Source organism: Myripristis murdjan, chromosome 5 (genome assembly GCF_902150065.1).
Source record: "Myripristis murdjan chromosome 5, fMyrMur1.1, whole genome shotgun sequence".
Lineage (NCBI taxonomy): Eukaryota > Metazoa > Chordata > Actinopteri > Holocentriformes > Holocentridae > Myripristis > Myripristis murdjan.
In genome coordinates this window covers 33,708,782-33,734,514 of record NC_043984.1, presented here as the reverse complement: position 1 = coordinate 33,734,514, position 25,733 = coordinate 33,708,782, and the positions used below count along the sequence as shown (strand labels likewise).

Genomic DNA, 25,733 nt, shown 5'->3' with positions numbered 1-25,733 from the left:
TACACAGCGCCTCGGCCTCCCCTCGGCCCCGGCGGACTTACAAACACACCTATTAACCATCTGGCCTCTTCCTCTCTGTTCTCCCTCTTTCTACTCTTTATTGGGGCTAAAAAACACCAGCCTGCTTTTTTAGCGTTGTTAAACTAAAGTTGAAAAGCCCTCCTTTTATCCTCAAAATCTCTTTCCTTCTCTTTCTTTTGTTCACTGAAGATAAAACACATCTGTTTTTCAGAATTTACAACAAATTTACAGTAGTTTACGGGGTTGAAGTCTTATCCTTTCTCTCCTTCCTCCTCTCCCTCTCTCTCTCCTCCCTCCTTCCTCTCTCTGTCATTTACGGGGTTAAAAGCTACCTTGATCTTTGTAATTCCCCTCTCCTCCTCTTTTCCTCCGCAGGTCGCGGGGTTAAAAGCTGCATTTCCCCCCATTTAGTCTTTTCTCCCCGCTCAGTCGTTTACGGGGTTAAAAGCTTTCTCTCTTTCCTTCCTCAATGTGTTCGCTTCCGTCTTTTTTTTTTTTTTACATCCAAAAAAAAAAAAAAAAAAAAAAAAATCTCCAGCCCAAGTCTCATCTTCTGTGTTCAAATCTATTTTTCAATAAAGGTAAAAAAAAAAAAAAAAAAAAAAAAAAATCTGCCAGTGGAATAGGATAATCCCACTTGTTTCCAAAGAAATTTCACTTATTTCAGGATTTTTTTTTTCCAGCACAGTAACTCCGATCAGCCCAGTGGGATCGATAAAACGACACTTGATTCAAGAAAATGATGGAAACAAGTTGATTAGCATTGGAGACAAGTGGGTTTATCATATCCCACTGAAAGATTTTGTTTGAAGAAAAAACAGATTTGAGACCGGATGACTTGGTAGCATGCAGAGGACTTGCAGTATTATTCATCTCAGTCCTTTATGGAGTTAAACGTTATCTCGCTTCCTCTCACACTCTGTGAAGTGTCTCTTTTCTGGCTCTGAAATGTCTCCTGCCGAACACGGAGCTGTACGCTTGTCATTTCTTTGGTCCTCCAGTCATTAATGAGGTTAAAAGCTCCCTCTCTCTCTCTCTTTCTCTCTGACTCATCTCTCAATATTCTTGCTCTTGTTTTTGAGGTTGAAAGCCCTCTTTCTCTCTCCGCGAGTCCTCGTCCTCGTCTCAGCCATTTAGTCAGATGAAAGCAGCGTTCCTCTCATTTCTGCCGCTCTCTCTGTCATTTCAGAGGTCATCTGTCGTGTCTGCTCTGTGAGTCTGGCTCCGCGAGCCCCGACGAGTCTGTCTGCTTTGCCAAAGCGCTCGGATATTCACTGGCTTTAATATCAAATTTGCACAAATAAAATCAAGTTTTCTCATGTCTTTTATCTTTGGCTCTGACGGCTTTCTCTGTGACAGAGCTGGAACTCGCTGCTTGATTGACTGAAATGCTTCAATACTGACAAGAGAGACACCAAATCTGGTCAATCCAGCAGACCTCTGCTGATGTTTCATTTTTTTTTTCTTTTTTTACTGTTCATTTTTTCTTTTCTTTCTGTGCAGTTGTGTCCTTTTTTAATTTTAATTTTCACAAAAGCCCTGCTAAGGACAGGTGTTACAAATCAGTATCTGCTATAAACGCAATCATACTTGCATTGGATAAGTGTTTTCAGTTTGTCTTTGTACAGTGTGTCTGCCCCTGCTAAATAAAACACAAAATTAATAAATAAAACAGGTCATTGATCCAGTCCATATCAGTAGTTACGTACCTGTATATCAGTATCATTCATGGATCTTTTCTTTCTTCGGTTTTCAACACTTGTGCTGCGCCTCAAATCATAAAAATACTCAATATGACATGCTGATTAAATGTGCATGTTCTCATAATGATAATAGATATAGTTTATGGGTTAAAAAAATACATGGGAGTCAATGAAGCCCCATTCACTCCCATTGTATTTGTAGGTCAGCAACTGTATACATTAGAAACTCCATTCAAATTTCAAAATGCTCAGTATGGCAAACTGATCAAACATGCACTCTCTCATAATGATGATACAACAATGTTATAACTGCTCAGTATGAGATGTCGATCAAATATAGCCATTTTCATACTTCCATTTAAGGAAACGCTCCTTTTCTAGTGATCATACTTCTCTTTCTTCTTCTATTCAGTGACATCATGGCAAACATTGGTTTAAATAAAATGAAGAGCAGGAGATTTAGAGCTTTTTACTCACTTTTAATCAAAAAGCAAAAGACAAATTTGCACCAAACACGGCGGGAAGGTTTGTCATTGGCCCGCAACGAAGCAATCCATTCAGGTTTGCCTGAAAACAATCTAATGTGGTGAATCTATGAGACAAGTCAGAGAAAAAAAAAATGTTATATTCGGTATTTAAAAAAAAAAAAAAATGCTGATATTTCCTGACTTTGCCACAAAATTGAGCAAATTCCTTCCTTTTCCCTGACCGGAATAGATCTCCTAAAATATTCCAGCACTCCCATGACCAAGTTTTTAAGTTTCTTTTTCTGTCTTCTGCCTTTTATGGGGGTTAGAGGTGATCACTCTCTGTCTCTCACACACTTCAACCGGCCGCTATTTTTAAGTTCTCTTCCGGTTCTTTGTCACGTTAAAAGCCCCATTACTTTAACCTTTTTATTTTTTCCTCTTCCTCTTCTTCTTCTTCTTTTTTTTTTTTTTTTTTTAGATCTTTTCAGTGCATGTGTCTCTAAAGAGGTAGGGTTAAGTGCACTCTGCCTGCCATCTCACACACACACACACACACACACACGTCCATAATGGCTCAGAAATACAGGGAAACACCATCACTCATCTTTTTTTTTCTCCACATCGTGACTTCCTCTGTTTGTTGTCTGTCCATCTCTCAGTCCATTTATTTCAGTTTAATTCATCAAGCGGTTTCACTCCTCCGTGTCATCCGTTCTTTTCTTTTTCACGTCTTCAGCCGTCCGCCTCTTGTTTTCGTGTCATCTGTCTGTTTCTGCCGGCTTCGTCCCTCCGTCGCTTCTGTTTCATCGCGTTTGCTCGTCTTCCCGTTTTCGATCATCGATCCCTCTCTCGTTTCCTCGGTTTAATCATCTCGTCCTCCCCTCCCTCCGTCCATCCGTCTTCCCTGTGACCGTCTCGCTTCTCTTTACTCATCTGTCAGTATCACGCTGACAATTTGGTTTGATTCCTCCACCGATCTCTCTTTCCCACGTATCGGTTCCTGGTCTGTTTTCATTTCTTCTGACTCATCTATCCATCTCTCTCTCCTCCATCATCTGCTGCTTCTATCAGATTTTTTTTTTTTTTTTTTTTTATACCTGTTTCTCATCAGTCAGTTTGGTTTGCTGTTACCTTTCAGGTTTAAACTCTTTATGTTAACAAGTCATTTGGTCTCATCTCAAGTGTTCAAATTTTGTTTTTCTTCCAACAAGGTCAAAAATCCGCCAGCAGGATGAGATAATCCCACCTGTTTCCAACGCTAATCAACTTTTTTCCCCAATTTTTTTTAAAATCAAGTGCCATTTTCTGACCAATCTGCCTTATTCTGCCTTGTTTCAACAGATTTATAGTTATTCCCAGAAAAAAAATACTGAAACAAGTGAAACTGCACAGAAACAAGCAGGACTGGTCATTTGTTATCTGGTTAACTCGCTCACATTTGATAAAGACCTTTTGATTTATGCAAATTCATCAACAAGTTCTCCAATCCTTACAACCACATAGGCCATTCGGTCCTACCCTGTAATATGAAGCACAGGAGTGTTTCCCAAATCAGCGCCCCCTACTGGCGGCAGGAGATATGCCACAAGCCGTGGTGCACATGAATATTAAAATGGCTTGGTTAAGCTTAGGTTAAGGTTAGGGTAAGGATGAGGTTAAGGTTAGAGCAGTGGCGAGCAGTGACGTTTTTGTGTAGTCATGCTGTGGTCCCAATTTCATGCGAGTGCCCGTGAGGGTGCAAGCTCAAAATTTTTTGGGCATTTATCTATTAATAAAAACGCATAATATGGTTTTTAACTATATCAACTCGACAACTCGATTTTGATGGACATGCGTGCGCATTTTGCCCCAATGTTACCAACAACAACAATATGTTGGAATTTACAGTGTAAATGAAAGCGGAAATTATTAGAACGGATGGATGATGCAGTAATAACCAGTTACAGAGTCGAGCAAATGACACATGAACATGCTCACAGTGTTACCAACAACATGTTGGAATTTACCATGAGATCAGAACTATTGGGACGTGCCACGGGGCGAAAACACACAGCAACGTCACCGGCTAGCCTACAAACACACAGCAACGTCAGCAGCTAGCCTACATGGTCAATGAAATGACACACACACATGCCCAACTGCCCATCAGGCTCCGCACCAAAGTGATAAACGTCAGAGAACTCCTCTTTTTCATAACACCTGCAATAGCCTAAATCAATGAAACATGCCGGGTTACTCAACTGAAGTTGTATTTTCACCCATTTTGATTGGCACAATGCAGATGAAAGAACAAACTAATGTTAACGTTCCCGTTCTAGCTAGCCAGCTAACGACGTTAACGGTAGCTAGCTGTCAAGTGAATGACTTGCTGTTGCCGCTGAACATTTCAAGCGAGCTGCTGCGTAGCTGCTCGTGTTGCTCATGCGTCTTCTGAAAAGCTGCTTCGCTTATTTTCCATTCAAAACGCCCACGAACAGGAAACACCGGCTACAAAACTACTGTAAATACTCGGTATCCAGTGTTGCCAACTTGGCGACTTTCTCGCTAAATCTGGCGACTTTCCAACTCTTCATGGCGACTTTTTTTGTCAAAAGCGACTAGCGACAAATCTAGCGACTTTTCCTGGTGTTACTGGAGACTTCTGGTATTTTGGAGACTGACATGAAAGCACGTATCGTTCCTCTGCAGTTCCTGTTCTCAGCAAGCAGCGGGTGCTGCCGCGAGCCCCTCCCCCGCCCCAAAGTCCTCACAGGTGGTCACAGCCTCGAGCTGCAGTCAGGAGAGGAGCAGAGAGGAGACCCACCACTCCACAGCCAGGCAGCAGATGAATCGCGCATGCACAAAGCCGCCGTTGGTCCCGCCCTTCCCGTAAATTTGTAGTTCTAAAACATATTTAGGATGTTTTTTACTCACTTTTTGTCTCTCCTACGATGTTATTCCTCTCCTACAGCGTCCATTACAATCACATGCAAATTGCCAATTATGCAAATTAGGCGATGACGTCATTTGGCGACTTCTAGCGACTTTTAGGACAGCCAATAGCTACTTTGCTTACTGAGGAGTTGGCAACGCTGTCGGTATCACAGAGCGCATGGGCGTCAAGCTGTCAACTTTCCAGCATTTTGCTAGCAAACTGAGATAGAGACGTGTATATAGGCAGCGGTTTGCAACCAAAATGAGAAATAAGGTTTATTATAAAAGGACACACTAGGAGACCAACATTTTAAAGATTTTAAAGATTTTAACTGAATGGCTTGGGCATGCGCTGCATTTATAGCTTAATATGACCGCTCGCCCCTGGGTTAGAGAACTTTTGTCGTCATGGTGACAATAATTAACCCTCATAGACTAATGAAATAAAACACCCGCACACAAACATTGGACTTGCACCTCCCAACACACCACATTGTTGTTATTTTACACGACCACTAGAGGTCACTTTCCTTCAAAACTCTAGGTTGTGGTAAGCTGCTATATAAACGTCTATAGGGTCATTTTTTGGTGAAGGAAGAACTAACACACACACACACACACACACACACACACACACACGGGATCAAAACCAGCAGTCTGCATGATGTAAGGTGTGTTTTGTTATGTGGTCAAATCTTTGTCCCATCAAAGTGCAAACCTCAGAGGTTCATATCAGGTTTTAGTGGGATTTTTTCTCTGCCTGTCCCACTGACACTTTAGTCAGTCACTAACGTGTTGCTGTAATGTGATGTCCTTTCCTTCTTTAAGCCATTACTTGTGTAATAAAGTTAATTATACATCAGTAACGTGTAACAGCTGCTGAACCTCTGTGGGTCCATTTATATATCACGTGTCTCACATTAACCTCTCGCCTTTTTGCTGTTGTGCTTCGTGGGTGAGCTATCATTATCATTTAATTTGTGTAGGAGCTGAAGTTGAAGGGCAGGCTGGTTTGACGGGAGGATTTGTGTCCTGCTCACCTGTGTCAGCCGTCAGATTGAACAGAGATCGTCTCCAAAGACGTCCTCGCCCGGGTCTGCTCATCCAAACACGACGCAGACATCGCCGGCCACGCCCGGTTACACCTCCAGCAAAAAACAGGAAACGCTCCCACCCACCGCCTGGGACGTCCCATCCTCATTTGGCGTGGCATGCGATTCAAAAATGTGGACCGAAGGCAGAGCTGCTGCTGAAATTACAAACTGAATACAGATAAATGAAAATCAGTTTGTTGCTGTGTAAGCTCGGTGTCTCTGTTCTGAGCATGTGTGTCCTCACAACAAAAAAATATTGGTGTTTTCATAAAAATACCAATTTGGTATCTTGCTCCCACATGCTATAATGTATATTTTAAAAGAGATAATAAACTGATTCTGAAAATTTCACTCTGGAGCTGCATTTCCAGTGACTAAAAATGTCCCGTTTGTGTGGACCGAAGGCCGAAATGGAAAGAAAAAGTTGGGTTTCAAAAATAATAATAATAATAATAATAATCATTTCCCCGCCGGCTTCGTTTTGTTGAACTGACCGGTCGGACTCTCCAGACGAGCGAGCAGACTGCAGCTGCTCCGCGTAAAAGATGCAAATTAGAAGTTTGTGTTTGTGCATGTGTGAAATCAATGCATCTGACACGTGCTGTTAGAAAATGTAAGGTGTGTGTGTGTGTGTGTAAATTCATTAGTGTGAGTGTGAGTGTGTGTCTGTGTGGCCAAAATAGGCTCCTGCTGCAAGGCATACATACATTACCATTTCTAATGGGTAACACATGAAAGCTCTCTCTCTCTCTCTGTGTGTATGAGTGTGTGTGTGTGTGTGTGTGTGTGTGTGTGTGCTGACATGTTCCCAGGGCAGCTAATCCTGTGCCATGTACCGTATATTAAATTCATTCATATGTATGGATGTTAATGCGTGTGGTCAGTATACGAGCTCGCTTCACATTAAAACTGTTAGTGTGCATCAGTTCTGTGCTCCTGTGTGTGTGTGTGTGTGTGTGTGTGTGTGTGTGTGTGTGCAGTCAGTGCATGCTCCCTGTACATTTCTTCCATCAGTATGTATAGGCTGTAGCTGCTCCATCAGCCTCCCCACAGTCCCACACAGCAGCAAACACCATGCACACCGTCCTGCACTTCTTAATGGAAAACTTAATCAATTTCATTAAAAATACAGATTAGACTCTCTTTTTTTTTTTTTTTTTTTTTTTTTTTTTTTTAATCATCTTGATTCACAGATTGTTGATGATGGCAAACCTCATTCAATCCACAACGATCCTCCATCAGTGTGACTTCACCTGGACGACATGAAAAGACGTGATAGTCTACCTTCCACAAATCCAAATATTAAAAATGATGCAGTTAACCTCTTATTGCAGGTTCCCTAGTAGCAAAATGACTTTATTACTACGTGACGACATCAGTTAACAATCAGCGAGGTCTAATGTCAGGTTAAAGGCAGAATGAGTAGCATTTGTTGTTGAAGATGAAAATAATATTCAAAGTTGGCCTCTGTTCTCTGGCTAAGCTAACCACCTGCAGTGAATTTTTGTTTCCTAGGATGGTGAAGGAATGAATGCTGTCGCCATCCTAGGTAAAAACATTCCAGCGGGTGAAAGCCAACGCCAGATTCACTCTCGTTGGCCTTCCTCCTTGCTAGATTTCCTTTTTTTTTCTGCAGTCCAGTGTCTGCAATTTTCGTAGCTTCCTATTGGACGTGGTGCTGTCGATCTGGCACTGTGCTGCGCTGTGATTGGCTGGGAGTGACACACCTGCTGCCCGAAGGCCGACGCCCAGAAGAGTCCCAAGCTCAGCAAAACAAGAAAATCCAGGCAGAGGGCGGGGTCTCTGCAGACACACACACCAATACACACACACACACACACACACACACACACACACACTTCTAGTGGCTCACAAGTCATGATGGAGAGGGTTATTTTTTATGAGTCTGTACATTGGTTTTTTTTTTGGGAAAATAACACTCATTTTGCCTGTAAGTATTTTTTTTTTTTTTTTTTTTTTATTGATGATGCTGGTGATTGATGGTGAAGACAGAGTGAAGGAGAAAGCCAGCTGCAAGAGGAGTAAGAAAAAAAAATAAAGTTCTCACACATGAGGTAGGTCCTGTCCATCACTGGAATAAACAAAAGGCAAAGCTGGGCCCAAATGATGCAAAAGTTATGTCTTATAACCAACATGTATTGTGGATGTGGCTTTATTTTTTCACACACACACACACGCACATATACACTCCTGATCAAAACCTTAAGACCAGTCGAAAAATTGCAAGAATTTACATTTTGCACTGTTGGATCTTAAGAAGGTTCTAAGTAGAGCTTTGAAATGCAAAAAGAAGAAATGGGAGTGAGACAAAAAAAAAAAAAAAAAAAAAAAAAAAAGACTAAGCAGTTTATTGCAAACAACCATTAAACTGACTTTTTTGTTCCATAACCCTCAGGATCTTTTAGGAGCTCTTAGTGTGCAGTATGACGGTTGAACAGGTGGTATCTGAGATAATGATGGTATTATACTGAGGAGTAGTTGGTGAGGAGATAATACTTTTCATTTATGTTTTTCCTTGCCCTAGTTTTTATCGTGTTGTGTAAAATCTGTAAAATTCAGACCATACCTGTCTGAGCATGCAGCTCCTGGTCCAAATCAAATCAAATCAAATCAAATTTTATTTATATAGCACCTTTCATACATAAAACAAATGCAACACAAAGTGCTTTACATTAAAATACATACAACCCTAATCCCCCACCCCCTCATACTCCCCCACACACGCACACACACACAAGTACAACATATTTCACACATGCATACACTCCAGGCATACACCCCACCACGCCCCAGCCCACCCCAACCCAACCCAAAGATAGAATAAAATATGGCTGAGCACTGAGGGACCAGATGAGGAAACACCATTCATTCTTTGGGAGCCATCCACACCGGGAGGCGTCCCAGCCCACGACTACAGGGGGCACCACCACAGAGACCACCCCGACCCAGACAGATAGGAGCCCACACCACGGCCATAAGGCCCTGGAGCGGGGCCCCCAACCATCCAGGCCAGGACAACCCCCAGGACGGCACCCCCCGCAGGCAGGCCAGATACAGCTCCCGGTGTGGAGGGCCCCCATGAGGAAAACACTGGAGCTAAAAACTAAAAGATAACAGAGCAAAATACAATCAATACTAAACGGAATAGAGAAGAAATAAGTAAATAAATAATATATATATATATATATAAACATATATAAAAATGAAGTGTAATAAATGATAATAAATTAAAAACAATAAAATTAAAACAATAAAACAATGCAGGCAACATAAATATGTATTAAAAAGTAAAAAAAAAAATAAATAAATAAATAATAAATTATTAATCAGCAACTAAAAGCAGTAAAAACAATAGAAGCAGCAGAAAAGAGCGGAAATAGAATCAGATAAAAGCCAGATTAAAAAGGTGGGTCTTGAGCCTGCGTTTAAAAACATCAACAGTCTGAGCAGCCCTGAGGTTCTCCGGCAGGCTGTTCCATAGACGTGGGCCATAATAATAAAATGAAGATTCACCATGGGTTTTTGTTCTAACGTTGGGAACAGTTAAAAGACCGGTACCGGAGGACCTCAGGGTGCGCGAGGGCTGGTAGGGTAAAAGCAGGTCAGACAGATAAGAAGGCCCAAGGCCGTTAAGACACTTAAAAACCAATAAAAGAACCTTAAAATCAATCCTGAAACGCACAGGGAGCCAATGCAGTGACTTTAAAACTGGTGTAATATGAGCCCGCTTTCTGGTCCTCGTCAGAACACGTGCAGCTGAGTTCTGGAGTAAATGAAGGTGTGAAATACTCTTTTTGGGGAGACCAGAAAGCAGGGCATTACAATAATCTAAACGACTAGAGATAAAAGCATGCATTAGCACCTCTGTGCTGGCCAGAGAGAGAAACGGGCGAACTCTGGCTATGTTCTTAAGATGATAAAATCCTATCTTTGTTATACTTCTAATATGTGGAATAAAATCAAGCTCAGAGTCGAAAAGGACGCCCAGATTTTTGACACATTTTGCGGGTTTAAAATCCTTTAATTTTGGTAAAAGTTTCTCTCTCTTGCCTTCAGGGCCAATAACTAAAACCTCTGTTTTGTCCTGGTTGAGCTGTAGGAAGTTCTCTGCCATCCATGACTTTATATCTAAAATACAATTTAAAAGGGTATCAATAGGCCCTGTGTCATCAGGGGACACAGCAATGTAGAGCTGTGTATCGTCAGCGTAGCTGTGAAAATTGATGCCGTGTCTCCTGATGATGTCCCCAAGGGGAAGCATATAGAGATTAAAAAGTATTGGACCTAAAATTGAACCTTGGGGCACCCCACACTTCATTTCATGGGTTCTAGAGGAACATGTATCCAAACTTACGAAAAACCGGCGATCTGTGAGATAGGAATAAAACCAGTTAAGAACAGTACCAGAGAGGCCCACCAGGTTTCTGAGTCTGTTTAATAAAATGTGGTGATCTACTGTATCAAAAGCAGCGCTTAGATCCAGTAGCACCAGGACTGAGAGCTTCTGTGAGTCCATGTTACACCTGAGATCATTAACAATCTTCAGGAGGGCTGTCTCGGTACTGTGGTTCCTCCTAAAACCAGATTGATATTGATCTAAAATATTATTTCTGTTTAAAAAATCATTTAATTGGATAAAAACCAGTTTTTCTAAAATTTTACTTAAAAAGGGTAAGTTGGATACAGGTCGGTAGTTATTAAGAATGTTAGGGTCCAAATTGCTCTTCTTCAGAAGGGGCTTCACCACTGCCGTTTTAAAGGCAGCAGGGAAGACACCTGTCTGGAGGGAGCAATTTACAATATTTAAAAGTTCAAACTCAAAGAATCCATAAAACGTCTTTAAGAGTGATGTGGGAATTGGATCTAAAAGGCAGGTTGTTGGGTTAACTCGGGAGAAAACTCGACCAAGCATCTCTGCATCAACCAGGACAAAATGTTCCAGTGTTTCCTCTGGTAAAAGCAATGGCTCAGGACTATTAAAAGCAACACTGTTTTGTGATAAAAAAGTAGATCTAATGACATCAATCTTACTTCTGAAGTGGTCTGCAAAGTCCTCACATAGAGCATCAGTTGGTACCATGGAGGACTTTTTAAAATCGGTGTTTATTAAAAGATCAATTGTGGAGAAGAGGAATTTATGGTCATTCTTTTTAACTGAGATAAGTTTTGAAAAGTGGGAAGTTCTTGCCTGTTTAACTGCGTTATTATAAATTTTGAGTTTTTCACGGAATATTTCATGGTGTACTGTCAGTTTTGTTTTCCTCCACTTCCTTTCAGCACTCCTGCACTTTCTTTTCAGACTCTTAATTTCAGAATTTATCCAGGGGGATGTAGATTTAGTTTTTATCGTTTTAGTTAAAAGTGGAGCCACTGAGTCGAGGGCTAACCTCAGTTTAGTGTTAAAATTATCGACAATAAAATCACAGGGTGCAGGTAAAATTTCAGCGGGGGTATTATATAAAATCTCAATAAAATTTGCAGCCACTCCAGAAGTAAGATGGCGTTTCCTCACTGTTCTCACCGGGGCCTCCTGTTGAATAAAACTGGCAACTTTAAAAAACACACAATAGTGATCTGACACAGCCAGGTCGACAACAGAGGACACACCAGTGGACAGGCCATAGGTTATGACCAAATCCAGGGTGTGTCCTCTGTTGTGAGTGGGCTGTGTGACATGTTGCGTAAAATCCATACAGTTTAATATATTTAAAAATTCAATAGTAATGGGATCTGAAATGTTATCTATGTGTAAGTTAAAATCACCAGTTATTATCACTCTGTTATATGAGGAGTGTATAATTGATAAAAGTTCAGAGAATTCACTGATAAAAGAGGAGGCATGCTTAGGTGGTCTATAAATTGTCATACATAAAATAGGGGGACTGCTAAAAACAAATGCATGATATTCAAATGTAGTGTAATTATTTTGTGGAATTTCCTTCGTTAAAATAGAGTTAGAGAAAATTGTTGCAGTCCCACCACCTCTTTTACCACTCCTGTTAGAAAATAAAAAATTAAAATTTGGTGGGGAGGCCTCAGTGAGAACAGCTGGTGCATCAGCGCCCAGCCAGGTTTCAGTTAAAAAGAGACAATCAATCTTGTTATCTAAAATCAGATCATTAATAATAAAAGACTTGTTTGCTAGAGAGCGAACATTTAAAAGTGCCATAGTGAGGGTTGCAGGTGGACTGGTTATCTGTGAATTATTGTTCTGAATATTAACATAAATCAAGTTTTGACGGGAAAAGCGGGGAGGTTTAACAGAAAAAGAACAGTGGTTGTGTAGTGGCCTATTATTTGCGATGACTGGGATGAATGTTGGTTGCAAAGTGGCGTTAGAAGTGGTGTTATGGCGTCAGTCGGCAAGGCTGGAGAAATGGTTGGAAAGGTGAGAGGCTAGAACAGAGATTCCTTTATTGTTAAGATGGAGATTGTCGTACCTGTACAGATGAGTTTTTTTCCAGAATGAGTCAAAGTTATTGATGAATCCATAGCCACATGCTGCACAGAAATTGGACAGCCACTGGTTGGCGCTATAGAGGTGGCTGAACATTTCTGATCCTCGTCGAAGGGTGGGGATTAAACCAGAAAAAATGCAAATTTTTCCCAGCCTTTCGATGGTCTCAGCCAGCAGCTCGTAATCAGCGTGTAGTTTGGTTGATTGTCTGCACCTGAGATCGTTCACACCGCAGTGTACGATGACTGTGTGGGCAGACGGGTGACGGTCGATGATGGCGGGGATGTGTTTGTGTATGTCCAGGATTTTTGCGCCAGAGAATGAATATGTAATGCCATTTGGGATGGGAACAGACCTAACCATGGAATCACCTATCAGGATGTATTGTGGAGGTGGAGAACGGAAAAGGGTGCTAGCATTAGCTGTGCTAGCAGCCTGAGCAGCGGGGAGGAGAGGGGGGCTGAAGGGGGCAAGAGGTGAAGCCGGTCGGTGGTGGTTGTTGGCCCGTGAGCAGGTGGTGCTGGATGGAGGCTGCACCACGGCAGGCTGCGGAGAGGGGAGCCCACTCGCGGAGGATTTGCCCGGCTGGCGACCAAACTGCAGAATGCTCTTATTGAGCAATTAGTGCTCCATTTAAGGATAATATGTACTATGGACCGCAGACTACACATATCACTACAGGTATATAAAGTAGTACATGGATTGCCAATTATACACTCCTGCCTCCTGTATTTCTGTGTGAGGTGGTCTGTTATTCTCAGAAATCTACTGTATATGATGTCATTAAGTCTGTATTTTATTGGGACTGAAATAAAGGCTGCACCCGCTGTAAACAAAGCTTTGAAGATCACACACTGTGTAACAGAAGTGGCTGTGTGAAGCGTTCTTGTGTTGGTGTGTGCATGAGGGTGTGTGTGGGTTTGGATTCACTGCAACCTCCGCATTGGATTTGCTGAAGCCAGCGATGAAAGTGAAACTCAAACGAGCGTGTGTTGTTGCATCCTTCAAAACAGTTTTCCAGTTTTGTGTCACCATTCAAAACCATCTTGTTTTCCAGTCTCTGTTTACATCATTCATGTTGGAGCAGTGCATTCCCCTGTGAAGCCCTCATTCCTGCTACAGGGAGGGAGTTAACGGACCAAACTTGGTGGATGTATTACACGAGCAAATACAACTATGGGTCATTCCATGTCATTTCACCAAATTTTCAGGACATCCCACACACTTGGGTCTCAAAAAATTCAAATTTCCACAGTAAAGTATTAGCTTTGGAAGCAAAAACCCGAACTGTATGAATGTGTAGCTCAAGAGATTTGGTAAAAAGTTCATGAAAATGTTGATGTTGTGACAAATAAATGCATTTCTGATGCAATGGTCATTATATTTTAGGTTAATAATCAACAAATAATAAACAATAAATGAATATAAGACACAGAAGCAAGCTACAATGGTCTAATATTGAGGAATTTCAATATTCGCGAGTGGTGAAATAGCCCCATATTTGGGATTAAAAAAAAAATGAAGAACTTGCATAAAGAAAAAATGTTTTATATCCCAAGAAAGAGTAAGCTTTGAACTTTAAATTAAAACAGAGATCAGATTTTTTAAGGCATTCCCACATGCAGTTATGGGAAAATGAAAATCTGACACGGAAACTTTTTTTTTTGGATTTGGAGAAGCTGCCATCCAGAAACCGATGCATATATCTGACTAAGCATTAATGCTTTGAACAGTCCATGTATTTATCTCAAAGCTCTGAAAAAATCAAGAAGCTGGGGCAAATACAAAGTTGTTTTCTGAAGGCCCAAACATGGTCGACCACAAAACCCGGGTAATTTTTTATCCATTTTTGAGGGGCTGGCATGCCTACCAGTTATGAAGTATGAAAGATGTTTTTGTATATTCTGAGAGAGTACGTGGAGGTGTATTACCGTACAAAACTTCAGTTTCCTATGTGGTGTAGATCTTGAGATAATGACACCTGAAAATGGAGGAAAAATAAGGACGCACGAAAATCGCACAAAACTTTAGTTTTTGCCTTTTTTAATGTATGTGTTGTATTTTCTTTGTGTTGTTTTTATTTTTCTAATGGACTCTGAGTCTGATTAAAAAGTTGAACTAAACTGAACTAATACGGGGTAGTAGCTCCCTTTAAATTAAAATATATCATTTAATATATTGGACTGTTAATATACCATATACAGTACTTTTGATATATTTTGTATTAGGTAACTTCAGTTTTTTTTTTTTTTTCCGCAGTCGAGCACCTGAAGTGTCTGCACATCCTGTGACTGTCAGAGCCGGCCTGCTCTGATTATGTTCTTATTTTATCACCGCTGAGGGATCATGTCAGAGCAAAGTGGAAAATAAAACGAGCTTAATGAGATCCATAATACCTAACAACAAAAAAAAAAAATATATATATATATATATAGTTTGAGAAGCGGCTCCCAGGTCTAATGCAGATCTGATATTAAAAAAAGTTTAGTGAAGCTCTGCTCTATACAATATCTCGTCCGGCTAACTCCGGCTCTCCCTGCAGCTGGGGCACATTTATATTTGATTTGAATGGCGGTACATTGTTATGAGGATGGGGATAGGAGCTCTAACGGGACACCGATGAGCCGTAAAACTTGTTAATCCTTCGCTCCGTTCACTCTGGCACATAAAGTATCTTGTAAGAGAGCAGATTATATTTTCTCTGACTGGATGAAACGCCGCTCTACTGCCGCAGCATGGCTCCAGCAGGGAGAGGAAATGTTTGAGGAGGGGAAGAAATTAGGTAATTCAGTCTCCTTAAGTGTCCACATCTTGTTTTTCTTCAAATAAGGTAAAAAGTCGTCCAGTGGGATAAGATAATCTCACTTAATCCCACCAAAGATTTATCTAGTCAGCTAGTAGCTGTGAGTTCAAGCCAGTAGTCGACTTGTTGCGTGTTTATAGACATTTAATTATTTAAATATGTATATGTTGGGGAGGTTGAGAAAATGGTTTGAGTTCCAGGGGCTTAACATTGCGGTAAACAGAGATACAAAACCGAAATAATGAGCTTTTAAAATACATTAATGACGCCGGTGAAAACGGAAACCCTGAATGTGTCAGAACAGCTGGCGACAAGTTAAACCGCCTGTTTGCGCCGATGTTTTCAGAGATTAAACAACTCTAAAGCTAGCGACTGTACAAAATAACGTACACAAAATCTACATATTATGCATATATCAATATATTTGATGTCATAGCCATTAGCTACCATCTTTTTAGCCAGGAAAACATTAGCTAACCTGTATCACTTATAAGAAAACATTAGCTAGCATGTTGCGGTGCTGGTCTCCGTTCAACAGGGTATTTTCTCATTGCTGGAGAGACGATTTTGTTTCCCTGCAGGGGAACTGAAGCCCACCCAGTCCTCCATTTTATTACAGTTTGTGACTTTTGGGAGTCCTCACATTTTGGAGGAGAGTGAAGATAAAACTCAAGAATAATGCTAAATAAGAAAAAACACATTTTAAATTGGGTTTACTATCTGTTTTACTGGAGTGAAACAGTATGTCATCAACATAAATACTGGCCAAAATGTGCAATAAAACAGAATAACCTCTGTGTGTGAAGTTTCCAGTTTTTCATGCAGCAGTTTTTCACCTTTTTTGAAGATGAGTTGCAGTAAATCAGAGTAAGTTGGCCCTGACTTCTAAAGCTGACTGCACGGTCAGCTCAAGGCCTTTTTGAGCGCGGTGTAAACAGCCAGGTCTATAGATCACCGGCTGTATTTACTCATGTCGCTGAAACTGAGTAGCTCTTTTATGTACTTGTGCAGTATTTTTTTAGTCAGTAAATTTACTTTTACTTTGTCACATTTTTACCCAAGTTATGTACTTGGCCACATTTAAGTCAACATCCATTTCAGACTACAAATGTTGTCGACTCTCTGTAAGCATCAGAAACTGGATACATAATAAATAAACTGGCAAATTGTAGAGCCTTTCATTGTGAACAGTCAACGAGCAGAGATTAAAAAAAAAAAAAAAAGAAAAGAAAAAGGAATTTGGCTTTTCTTTGTTGGTGCACTTTATTTTTGTAATTTCAAAATTTCCAGTTAAAATAATAAAGCTGGAGCTTTACACAATGTACAATGTACTTCCTCTCATTTTTGCCTGTTATTTTTTATTTTTATTATTATTATTTTTTAAATTGTCATACAGACTATGTGTCTGAAATAAAGAATTTATTATTGACACGTGCTCTACAAGTATTCAAGGCTGTGCTGCTCGACTGAACATCAGCATGACTGGGATTATATACGAACAAATCACAGTCGTGCTGATATTCAGAGCAGCAGCACTCCCTCTAAATGTGATATTGCATAATTTTATTCCCATATTCAAATATGCCACACACTGCATAAGTATCAGTCTCATCATCAGAAGTTATTCAGTCTGATCTTTAGTTTTAAATAATTTTCTTTCGTAAAAAAAAAAGCATTGCGGGCACGGTCCCGCGCTGCTCCATGTTATAAAGTCGACGGCGACATCGCAGAGTCCCGGCCGCAGTCCATTACCGGCCGCTTCATATCTCCAATATTTTTTACATCACATCTGACGGCTGACCGGGCCTCACGCTCGTAGCGGACGCTTAATAGCATTAGCACGCGTTTGATCCATTGATAATTCATCGTAAATGTCAGAAGCGGCAGTGGTAATACTAATGCTGTAGTCTAACTGCATTACAGCGGTCTCTGTAGGGGAGACGGATAAAAAGCGATCGCTCTGCTCCTTCCTCGCGGCTCGGCTCTCAGGACAGATGGATGTAAAATTGAAGCAGCGCGGTTCGGAGAGAGCGGGGAGGTGTGGAGATGAATGAGATGTCGACAGCGGGGAGAGGCAGAGGGGAAACGGACCGACTGAAGCTCTGCAGGAGCTGATAGAGAGCGGAGAGAGACACCCAGCAGCAGCAGATAAGTGATGCAGAGCCCCGGGAGGCAGAGGTGAAGCCGAGGTGAAGAGCCTCTCTCTAAATCCAGATAGCAACCGTTAAAGAAAAAATGGAAATAAAAAGTGGAGCACCGACAAAACTACCTTTTTTTTTTTTAAAGACAAACTCCACACAGCAGAAATGTTTTGAAGCTGTAAACTGGTACTTACCTCACCTGCCGTTTTGTCAACATTTCAGTGTTAAGTTTATTGTTTAATACTGTATATGTATAAATAAATAAAAATTTTGCTTTGTGTTATTCCAGTGTGAAACTTTTAATCTGTGTAAATGACTTTTTTTTTTTTTCTAGTAAAGTGCCATAAATGAATTAGTACTACTACCAATATTAATATTGCTACTACTAATAATATCATCAATATTACTACTCATTATGTTTTTCTCTTATTTCAGACTAAACTTAATGAGGCCAAACATTACTAGGAACCACGACCTTCAGTTAACTTCTAATTAGGTTTTGCGTATAACATTTTTTGATATAAATACATGCTTAAATAAATAAATCTCACCAGCTGCATGTGTTTAAGAAATATGTAATAGATTTGCATAAAACTGAGGAAAACACCACGACAGAGAATTTATTTATTAGTTTTAATTGAGAGATGCAGAGTGCATTCATCTGGTTTGGTGATTCATGGAGGGCCACCAACAGTCAGCATGTGTCGGGACTGGAGGCCGGGGCCCCTCCTGGAGCCAGGCCGGGGCCCCTGCTGGAGCCAGGCCTGTGAGGGGGGCTGGATCTCCTGGTGGCCCGGCCTGGCAGGGGGTCCGGACCAACTGAGCCGCCCTCCTGTGGGCCAAACACCTGTGGGAGAAGACGTCGGGGCCAGGCGTGATGCTACATGACGGCGTGGAGACTTTGGCAGACTGGAATTTTTTTTTTGTTTGTTTCGTTTAAAAAATGACACTTGAGTCAAGAAACTTCTGAAAACAAGTTGATTAGCGTTGGAAGCTGCACCCCAATCTATAAGAAGAGTGTCAGCCGACCAAGTTTCATTGGTCAGTTAGTTGCAGGGGGAAAAAAAAACAAAAAAACAAACTCAAACTCCATTTGGGAGCTGCGCCTTGTCATCAACAAGACTCGGTCAAAACCTTGTTCATGGAGAGACCACGTATGAGATGCTAGAGGGCTTTTAATTTGAAATGACAGACACAGCAAGGGGTGACAGTCACTCAGACAGGACAGATATTCACATGTTGTGTCTAGATGGTAGCCCTAGATTTCCAAAGATGTGTGTGTGTGTGTGTGTAACTTAGCCTGGCCTAAGGGTAGAGTTGGGTTGGCTTTTTAGTCCCCCAGAGAAAACTCATGAGAAAACCAGCTGATAGGAACGGCTTCAGATTCACAGAATGTCATGGTGGTTTTACACCCAATGAAATAAGAAATTACAATTTTCAGTTTTCTGTCCCCTTAGAATTCATGCATTGATACCAAATGTGCTCCCCGGTCTTGATCCTGTGGTTTTCCGGTTGTTTCCATTCCGCCGCCCCGCTGTGCTTCATCCTGTTCAGACGGCCTGGTGGGGATGAAGCTCGCCGCCGCACAGGATCTGCAGTGTGTCGGTGTGTGTGTCGGTGTGTGTTCACGCTGCGGCTCAGTTACAGGCTGCCTTAGTATGGAAACATGTTTGTTTCATGAATCTTGTCCATTGAAATCCATTTTCTCACTAGACTTGTTTCTCCTTCTACATTTCCTGCGAGATATCCGAGCATGGATTTATATTCAGGAGGTTTGTCCTGGATGAACGTGTGTGTGTGTGTGTGTGTGTGTGTGTGTGTGTGTGTGCATTTCCATTTCCCCTAAGCTATTCCAGGATGTATTTATATTCAGTGGGTTTACTCTATTCGACCAAGAACTGTGTGTTCATCTGTGTGAATGTGTGTGTGTGTGTGTGTTGTCTTCTCTTACTTACTAAGCTATCCCAGGATTCCCTGTCAGTGGTTCCTAAAGTGGGGGTCTGGACCCTCCTGGGGTCCTGAAGGGGGTGCAGTGGATCTCCAGGGAAACGAGTATCACTTTAATTCTCCTATAATTTAATTCCCTGACTTTATCACAGCGAGAAAACACACGACAGTGACTTTTTCTTCATCCTGCTGCTGGGTTAAGTGTCTCCTCCTCCTCTTCTTCACCTGCAGTGTACAGTTATTTAAGGCGGTATGGAAGATTAGTAACACACACTTGCCTGTATATGATGTAACTCAAAGAGGATCAAATAAGAAAGTGATGCTGCAATTATTTTTTTTAAACACCAACCGTTGAATTTTCATAAGCGTTTAAATGAGAAATTTTTTTGAGAATGCGACACACAGGTCTGAGCGAGTATACACTCCACGCATACTTCACTGAGCTCAAGAACATCGGCAAATGTTTAACTTCACGTCCACGTCGCTTTGTCGAGCAGGTAACTTTAGGTTACCAAGGCAACCAGGTGGAATTTCATCTCAACTTCCCTGTTCACTCTGATGCACGCATGTGTGTGTGTGTGTGTGTGTGTGTGTGTGTGTGTGTGTGTGTGTGTGTGGCTCTGATCCAGTGCCACCTTTCCTCTGCTTTTGGGTTTCTTTTCTTTTCTTTTTTTTTTGAGGTAAGGGTGGGGATGGAGAGTTGCTGTAGATAATTATTAAATAATAAATAATTTCTTGCATTTCTTTAAAAAAAAAAAAAAGAAATAAAAAACTGAGCAAAGACCCAGATTAGAGCCAAAGGAGCATCTCTTTTTATCCAAATGAGCTGCAGCTTCTTGAAAAGCCCACAGAGATTTATTGATTAGTTTTATTATTATTATTATTGGAGAGGTGCATGGTCTAGCTGCCGGTTCACAGAACTTCATCAGTACCTTTTGAATATTTTTAGACCTTTGGAGTAAAACAGGAGTCCAAATGATGGCTGATTACCTGCCAAAAGCGGCTCCGAGCAGATTGATCTGCCGGGCAGAGCCAAAAGTTAACCAGCATGTGGCCTGAGTTAATTTCCCAGCATCCTGTTGGTTTCATCGGAGAGGTGAGATAAAGGACACGAGAAGCTGTTTGTTTTCCTCCGTCCATATTTCCTCTCCCTCTTTGGCGTTCGCCATCTGCATCGGGGCAACTTTATCTCCCCGACTTGTCATTTATTATTTGTTGTTTGTGCTCGCTTCTCCTCTGTGCTGAGTTCTGATGTCGTCTGGTCTCTGTTTCCCAATTCTCTTTCTGTCTTCGTCATCTCCTCTCTTCTCTCCAGTCTGTTTTCCGGGGTGAGATGTTTTTAGGAGCCTCGGGGGGCTTCTTTGTCTTTGTCTTTGTACAGTCTGTGTCTCCTTTTTGTTTTTCTCCTCTCTCTTCCTGTCTTTTCATTTGAATGTGCAAATAAACTAAGCTGCGACCAAACTAAACTCTCTGTCAGTCTCTCTCATTCGTCTTGATCCCGCTCTCTCTGAGGGCTGCGCTCGCGTCACGTCCATGTTGCCAGGCGAGGCACTCTCTCCGCTCCTTCATACAATATGCATCAGTATGTGTCATGCAGCATATGCACTATTAGTATAAATGTTGGGGTTAATGTGTGGCTCCGCTGCCTCGCTATCTTTAGATCCTGAGAGGAACACAAGCCGCAGTCTGGACGTTTTGGATCTTTGTGCTCTGGTGCGTTTATCAAACACGACGATGAATGTCTGGTAATTCACCTGGAGAAAGCTTAGGCAGATGTTGATGCAGACTTTTGTTAAACACTGATTATTAGCCGGTGTCATCCATGTTTGATATGATGCGTTTTGGTTTTATTTACAACTGAGAAATGCTAAAATCCTATCAGGGCATTTTGATCCAATTCCACACAAGTATTAGAGGTGTAAATCACAAACTTCATCACGATACGATATTATATCGATTCTTCATACAACGCTACAATGTATGCCAATATTACAAATGATTTGATTTGATTTGATTCAGGGGCCTGCGACTGATATACAAAAGGATATTCTCATTAACACATTTGGCTACTGTACATTATATCAACGCAGAAAACAGCTAAAATATGATTTGACAAGTTTCTCGACACCAGTGTAAAGTCTTTTCTCCTGAATCCAAAGTATTTCCACACAGCTGATGTATTTCCTCCTCCTCTTCTTTATCTTCCAGGCTTGCCATTATTAGCAGCTTCTACCACAATTTCAGGTGCGCTAAGGTAGAAACGGTGACATAAGTACATCGTGAGCATTTCAAAATAAATGTGGCATAATTCTGGAAGACGATGATGATGATCGATGGTCACACTTTGCATCGATCCTATTGCATCGTTGAGCGTTCAATCGATGGATCAATCCCTAAGTTGTGATTAGTGGATGACATTCAGTGTCAAATTTATAGATTAATAGACGTATTACCTGAAGCAAACAGGAAAAAAAAAAAGATTTTAAGCTGAAACTCTGGTCCAGAGCAGGTAATGTTTGCAGCATACGTCCAAAGAGAGCCGCTTTCATGACATATGAAACTCGCTTTAATCCGTTCAGTTTAACTTCTGATCTGATTCTAGTTCTTTGTCCGATCATTGTGCTCGTCATACGTGTGTTTCCTCGTGCTCCTTGTGTTCCTTAGTTTCTAGCATTCGTTAATAAAGACATGTTTTCTTCACAGCAACCTGCCTCTGCTCCACATGCCTGCCGCTCATGTGACGAGGAGGTCATTATATTAAACATCAACTGCCAGAAGGTCCTAATGGGGCAGGAGACAAACTTGAAGTGATTAAATTGCAGTGGATACAAGAGTATGTTGCATTGTCTTGATGGCCTCGTTTCACGTTCAGAGATAATAAACACAGGCTTTTGTCTGCTGTTTTTCTTCTTAATGAATTTGTTCAGAGGACACAGTTGATGAGGTATTTTCTTTGTTTGGTTCAGTTCCAGAATAAATCCACTTTGCTATTTCAATGTCAAACCACTTCCTGTCTGTTGTTGTGTCTCCTTCATTTGATCCTCTCCTGCGGGGAAAACACATTCCTGCCTCTTTTTTTTTTATTGACAGAGCTTGTTTTGTGCCTTTGAAGACGATGAGCTCATTCCACAAAATTCAATGAAACAGGCATTCAGCGGTGCGAGCGTGTCCATGAACAATGGCTAAGCTTAATGGTTACTGGCTAATAATTAGAGGCGCAGGCTTGTGATTGCAGGGTTGTCGGTTCAAATTCTAGCTGAGGAAAACCTGCGAGAAGAAGATGTTGTAATAGAGTCGATGAAAGTGTAATGATCCTCGTGGCGAACTTCAGAAAGGAGCTGGTTTTAATGAGCGGAGTTCTGCCTTTATTTAACAACCACCGCTGAGGTGCCCTTGAGCAAGATCCTTCAGCTCCAGCTAGTCCAGCGGAGCATCTCAGAGCACCGGAGGAGGACGGCAGGATTGCGAAGCAGAACGCTGCTAAAAACAAGACAAGCGCAGCGCACATCATTTATAAATGTGTGTGAATCCCTGATGGATTCATGTTAAGTGGACACGCAGAATATTTAAAAACAAGGCAATTTACTGTGAGCTCGCTCCCTCTGGAAGGTAATCTCTTTCTCCCACAGACACTGACGCATTTACACCCCAGTCAGGCAGACAGTCTATCCTACAGTGTGATCAGAGTTGGGGAATATCAATGAATTAGTTGACGTGAGGTAAATTCTGCCCGGCTAAAATTTCTCCCTCCGTCATGGCAGGCGGACACTTTTCGGTTGTGTTTGTGCTAAATTTCAAGGTCACGGTCCACCGTTTGACATGCAGCTTGAAGCGTCTGAGGCGCCCAGTCAACAGCTTGAACCAGCGCCGGGTGAGCCGTCGAACCATCGGATGAGTTTCTGACGCCTCGGGAACTTTATGCGGCCCGCTGTCTCCACACGTCAGCAGTGACGGGGCACGACAGAGTTATTTTGAATGGAATAAAACCTCAATGGAATGGTCTGTTTTTTTCTTCAGAGGGTCGATGTACTAACAGTATTGATTATTGTGCCGCGCCTTTCAGAGTTAGGTGAATGTTGACTGTGCTGTGCTGTTTGTCCATGTGGACTTGCCGTAGTTAGTGATGGGAAAATGAAGCTTCCTGAAGCAATGAGGCTTTCCAGCCCATTGCTTTGCCCTAAGGTTTGCTACTCGACGCTTCATTCAGTGCTCACTAGCCCCATCTGTTGCTAGAGTTAAACTATGACAGCCAAGTAATTTAAATAGATTTCAAATGTTATCACAATGACGAGTGCGATTAAGCAGTGACAGAAAATGAATGGATGGATGTTATCACAATATAGAATAGTGTTTAATCCCTGTACAATAATAATAAAGTCTATAGTGTTTTATATAACCCTGCTCTCCCTTTTTATTCCTAAACATTCCCATTTTGGTTTGTGCTTTTCATGGCCATCAATGTTTATTATTTATCGAACGCATTAGGTGTTGTGTGTTGGAAGTGCAGTGCTTTGGTGACACAGTATGTTCGGAGGGGGGCAGGTAGGGGAGAGGGTAATCATTATATATTGTATTATAATACAAAATGTGCTACGAATGCGCAAACCAAAATACCACCTACTACAACCCACAAAGCATCGCGGTTTTGTCGTGCTTTTATTTTGAAAAACGACACGCAAAATGAACCAGTCACATTACCTGTGTAATGCCAGGCCTCGTTTGTAATTCGTCATGTGGCTTTCAGCAAACTGATGCAAGCCTCGAAGCGGGGCTTCATCAGACACGCCCCCTTCATTCTCGGTACACGCCTCGAAGCTTTGCTTCAAACGTCCCATCACTAGCCGTAGTTTCCTTCTTCCTGAAGAAAGTCTAGAAGCAAAGCTGTAGTGTTTACTCCTCATTCTCCTCATTTTTCTCTGCTGAACCCCTGAGAGCACATGTCTGTGAGTAATACTTACCTTTTTCATGTTAAACTTACCTGTGGTGGTCTTCTTAAAACAGTTGATAGTTGTGTGGAAAACTTAAAAACCAGAGCGATGCTAACACGTTAGCCTGTATATGGTATTTTCAATGTTAAGTTAGCATTAAGCTAATCGTTACTTAGCCATAGCGTAGTGGCTAATCCATGATAATTTCAGCAGGTTTGTGTGTATTTGTGTCTTGTACAATAATTTATGACTCAGCGTTTGTTGATGTGAAAGAAAGAGTCAAAGTCATTGCAAATTTTAACATTTTATTGACTCATTTTGTTATTTCAGTTTCACAGTGCTTCTCACAGTAAACAGTAAATCAGCTACATCCTAGTAAGGACAGAATAATTATGATAAAAAGAGACAACCCTATATATTCTATCTTTGTAAGAACAGCTTGCAAATGGGAAAGTGAAATTGGCGCTTTGAAACCCACTACCAGGATCCCAGGTGGAGACCGAAAAACCAGTTTGGGAAACACTGGTGTGGATGAATTAGCAATGTGGAAGTTAAAATGAATCCTGTCGATATAAATCCAACAGCCTCACCCAACAGGCTGCAAGCAGAAGAGATGGTCAAAAACAAAAAAACAGCTCAACATCTAAAATCGTGTCCCGACAGGAAATGACAAATCAAAACCCGGAGAGCTCCAGTCCAAAAGTGTCTCCTTAAAAACCCAGAGACGGCCGCGCCTCTTCAGATGCTTAAACGATGCAAGGCTGACACTCGAGCACACACACACTCACACACACACACACACACGGCAACACAAGGGTGCTTCACACCGCCAGTTCCATTACCCAGTGTGTGATCTTCAAAGCTTTGTTTATAGCGGGTGCAGCCTTTATTTCAGTCCACAGAAAGAAAGAAAGAAAAAAAAAACAGAAAATACAGACTTAATGACATCATATAGAGTAGCTGTAGATTTGTGAGACACCTTCATACAGAATTACAGAAAGCAGGAATGTATAATCGGCAATACATATGCTGAAACACACTAATTGATCAATCAAAGCATTTTGCACTCTCATATTTCTGATTGATTACCATCACTAAAAATAATCATATAAGGTCCTCAGTTTTTGTGTAAACAGGGAAGGAGCTAATAATCCCACAGTCCTCACACTGGTCTCCCAATCTGTCCATCTGAATTTGCTGCTTGTTAATGGTCCCGGTGACTTACACAAGCCTCT

The 25,733-nt window shown here is 41.4% G+C and overlaps 1 protein-coding gene across 1 annotated transcript in view; it reads right to left on the bottom strand.

Annotated features, from left to right (window-relative positions):
* The window catches only part of LOC115359829 (zinc finger protein 585A-like), a 1,044,768-nt gene that overhangs the window by 936,279 nt on the left and 82,756 nt on the right, over positions 1–25,733 (bottom strand). The gene's annotated exons all lie outside the window — the stretch shown is intronic.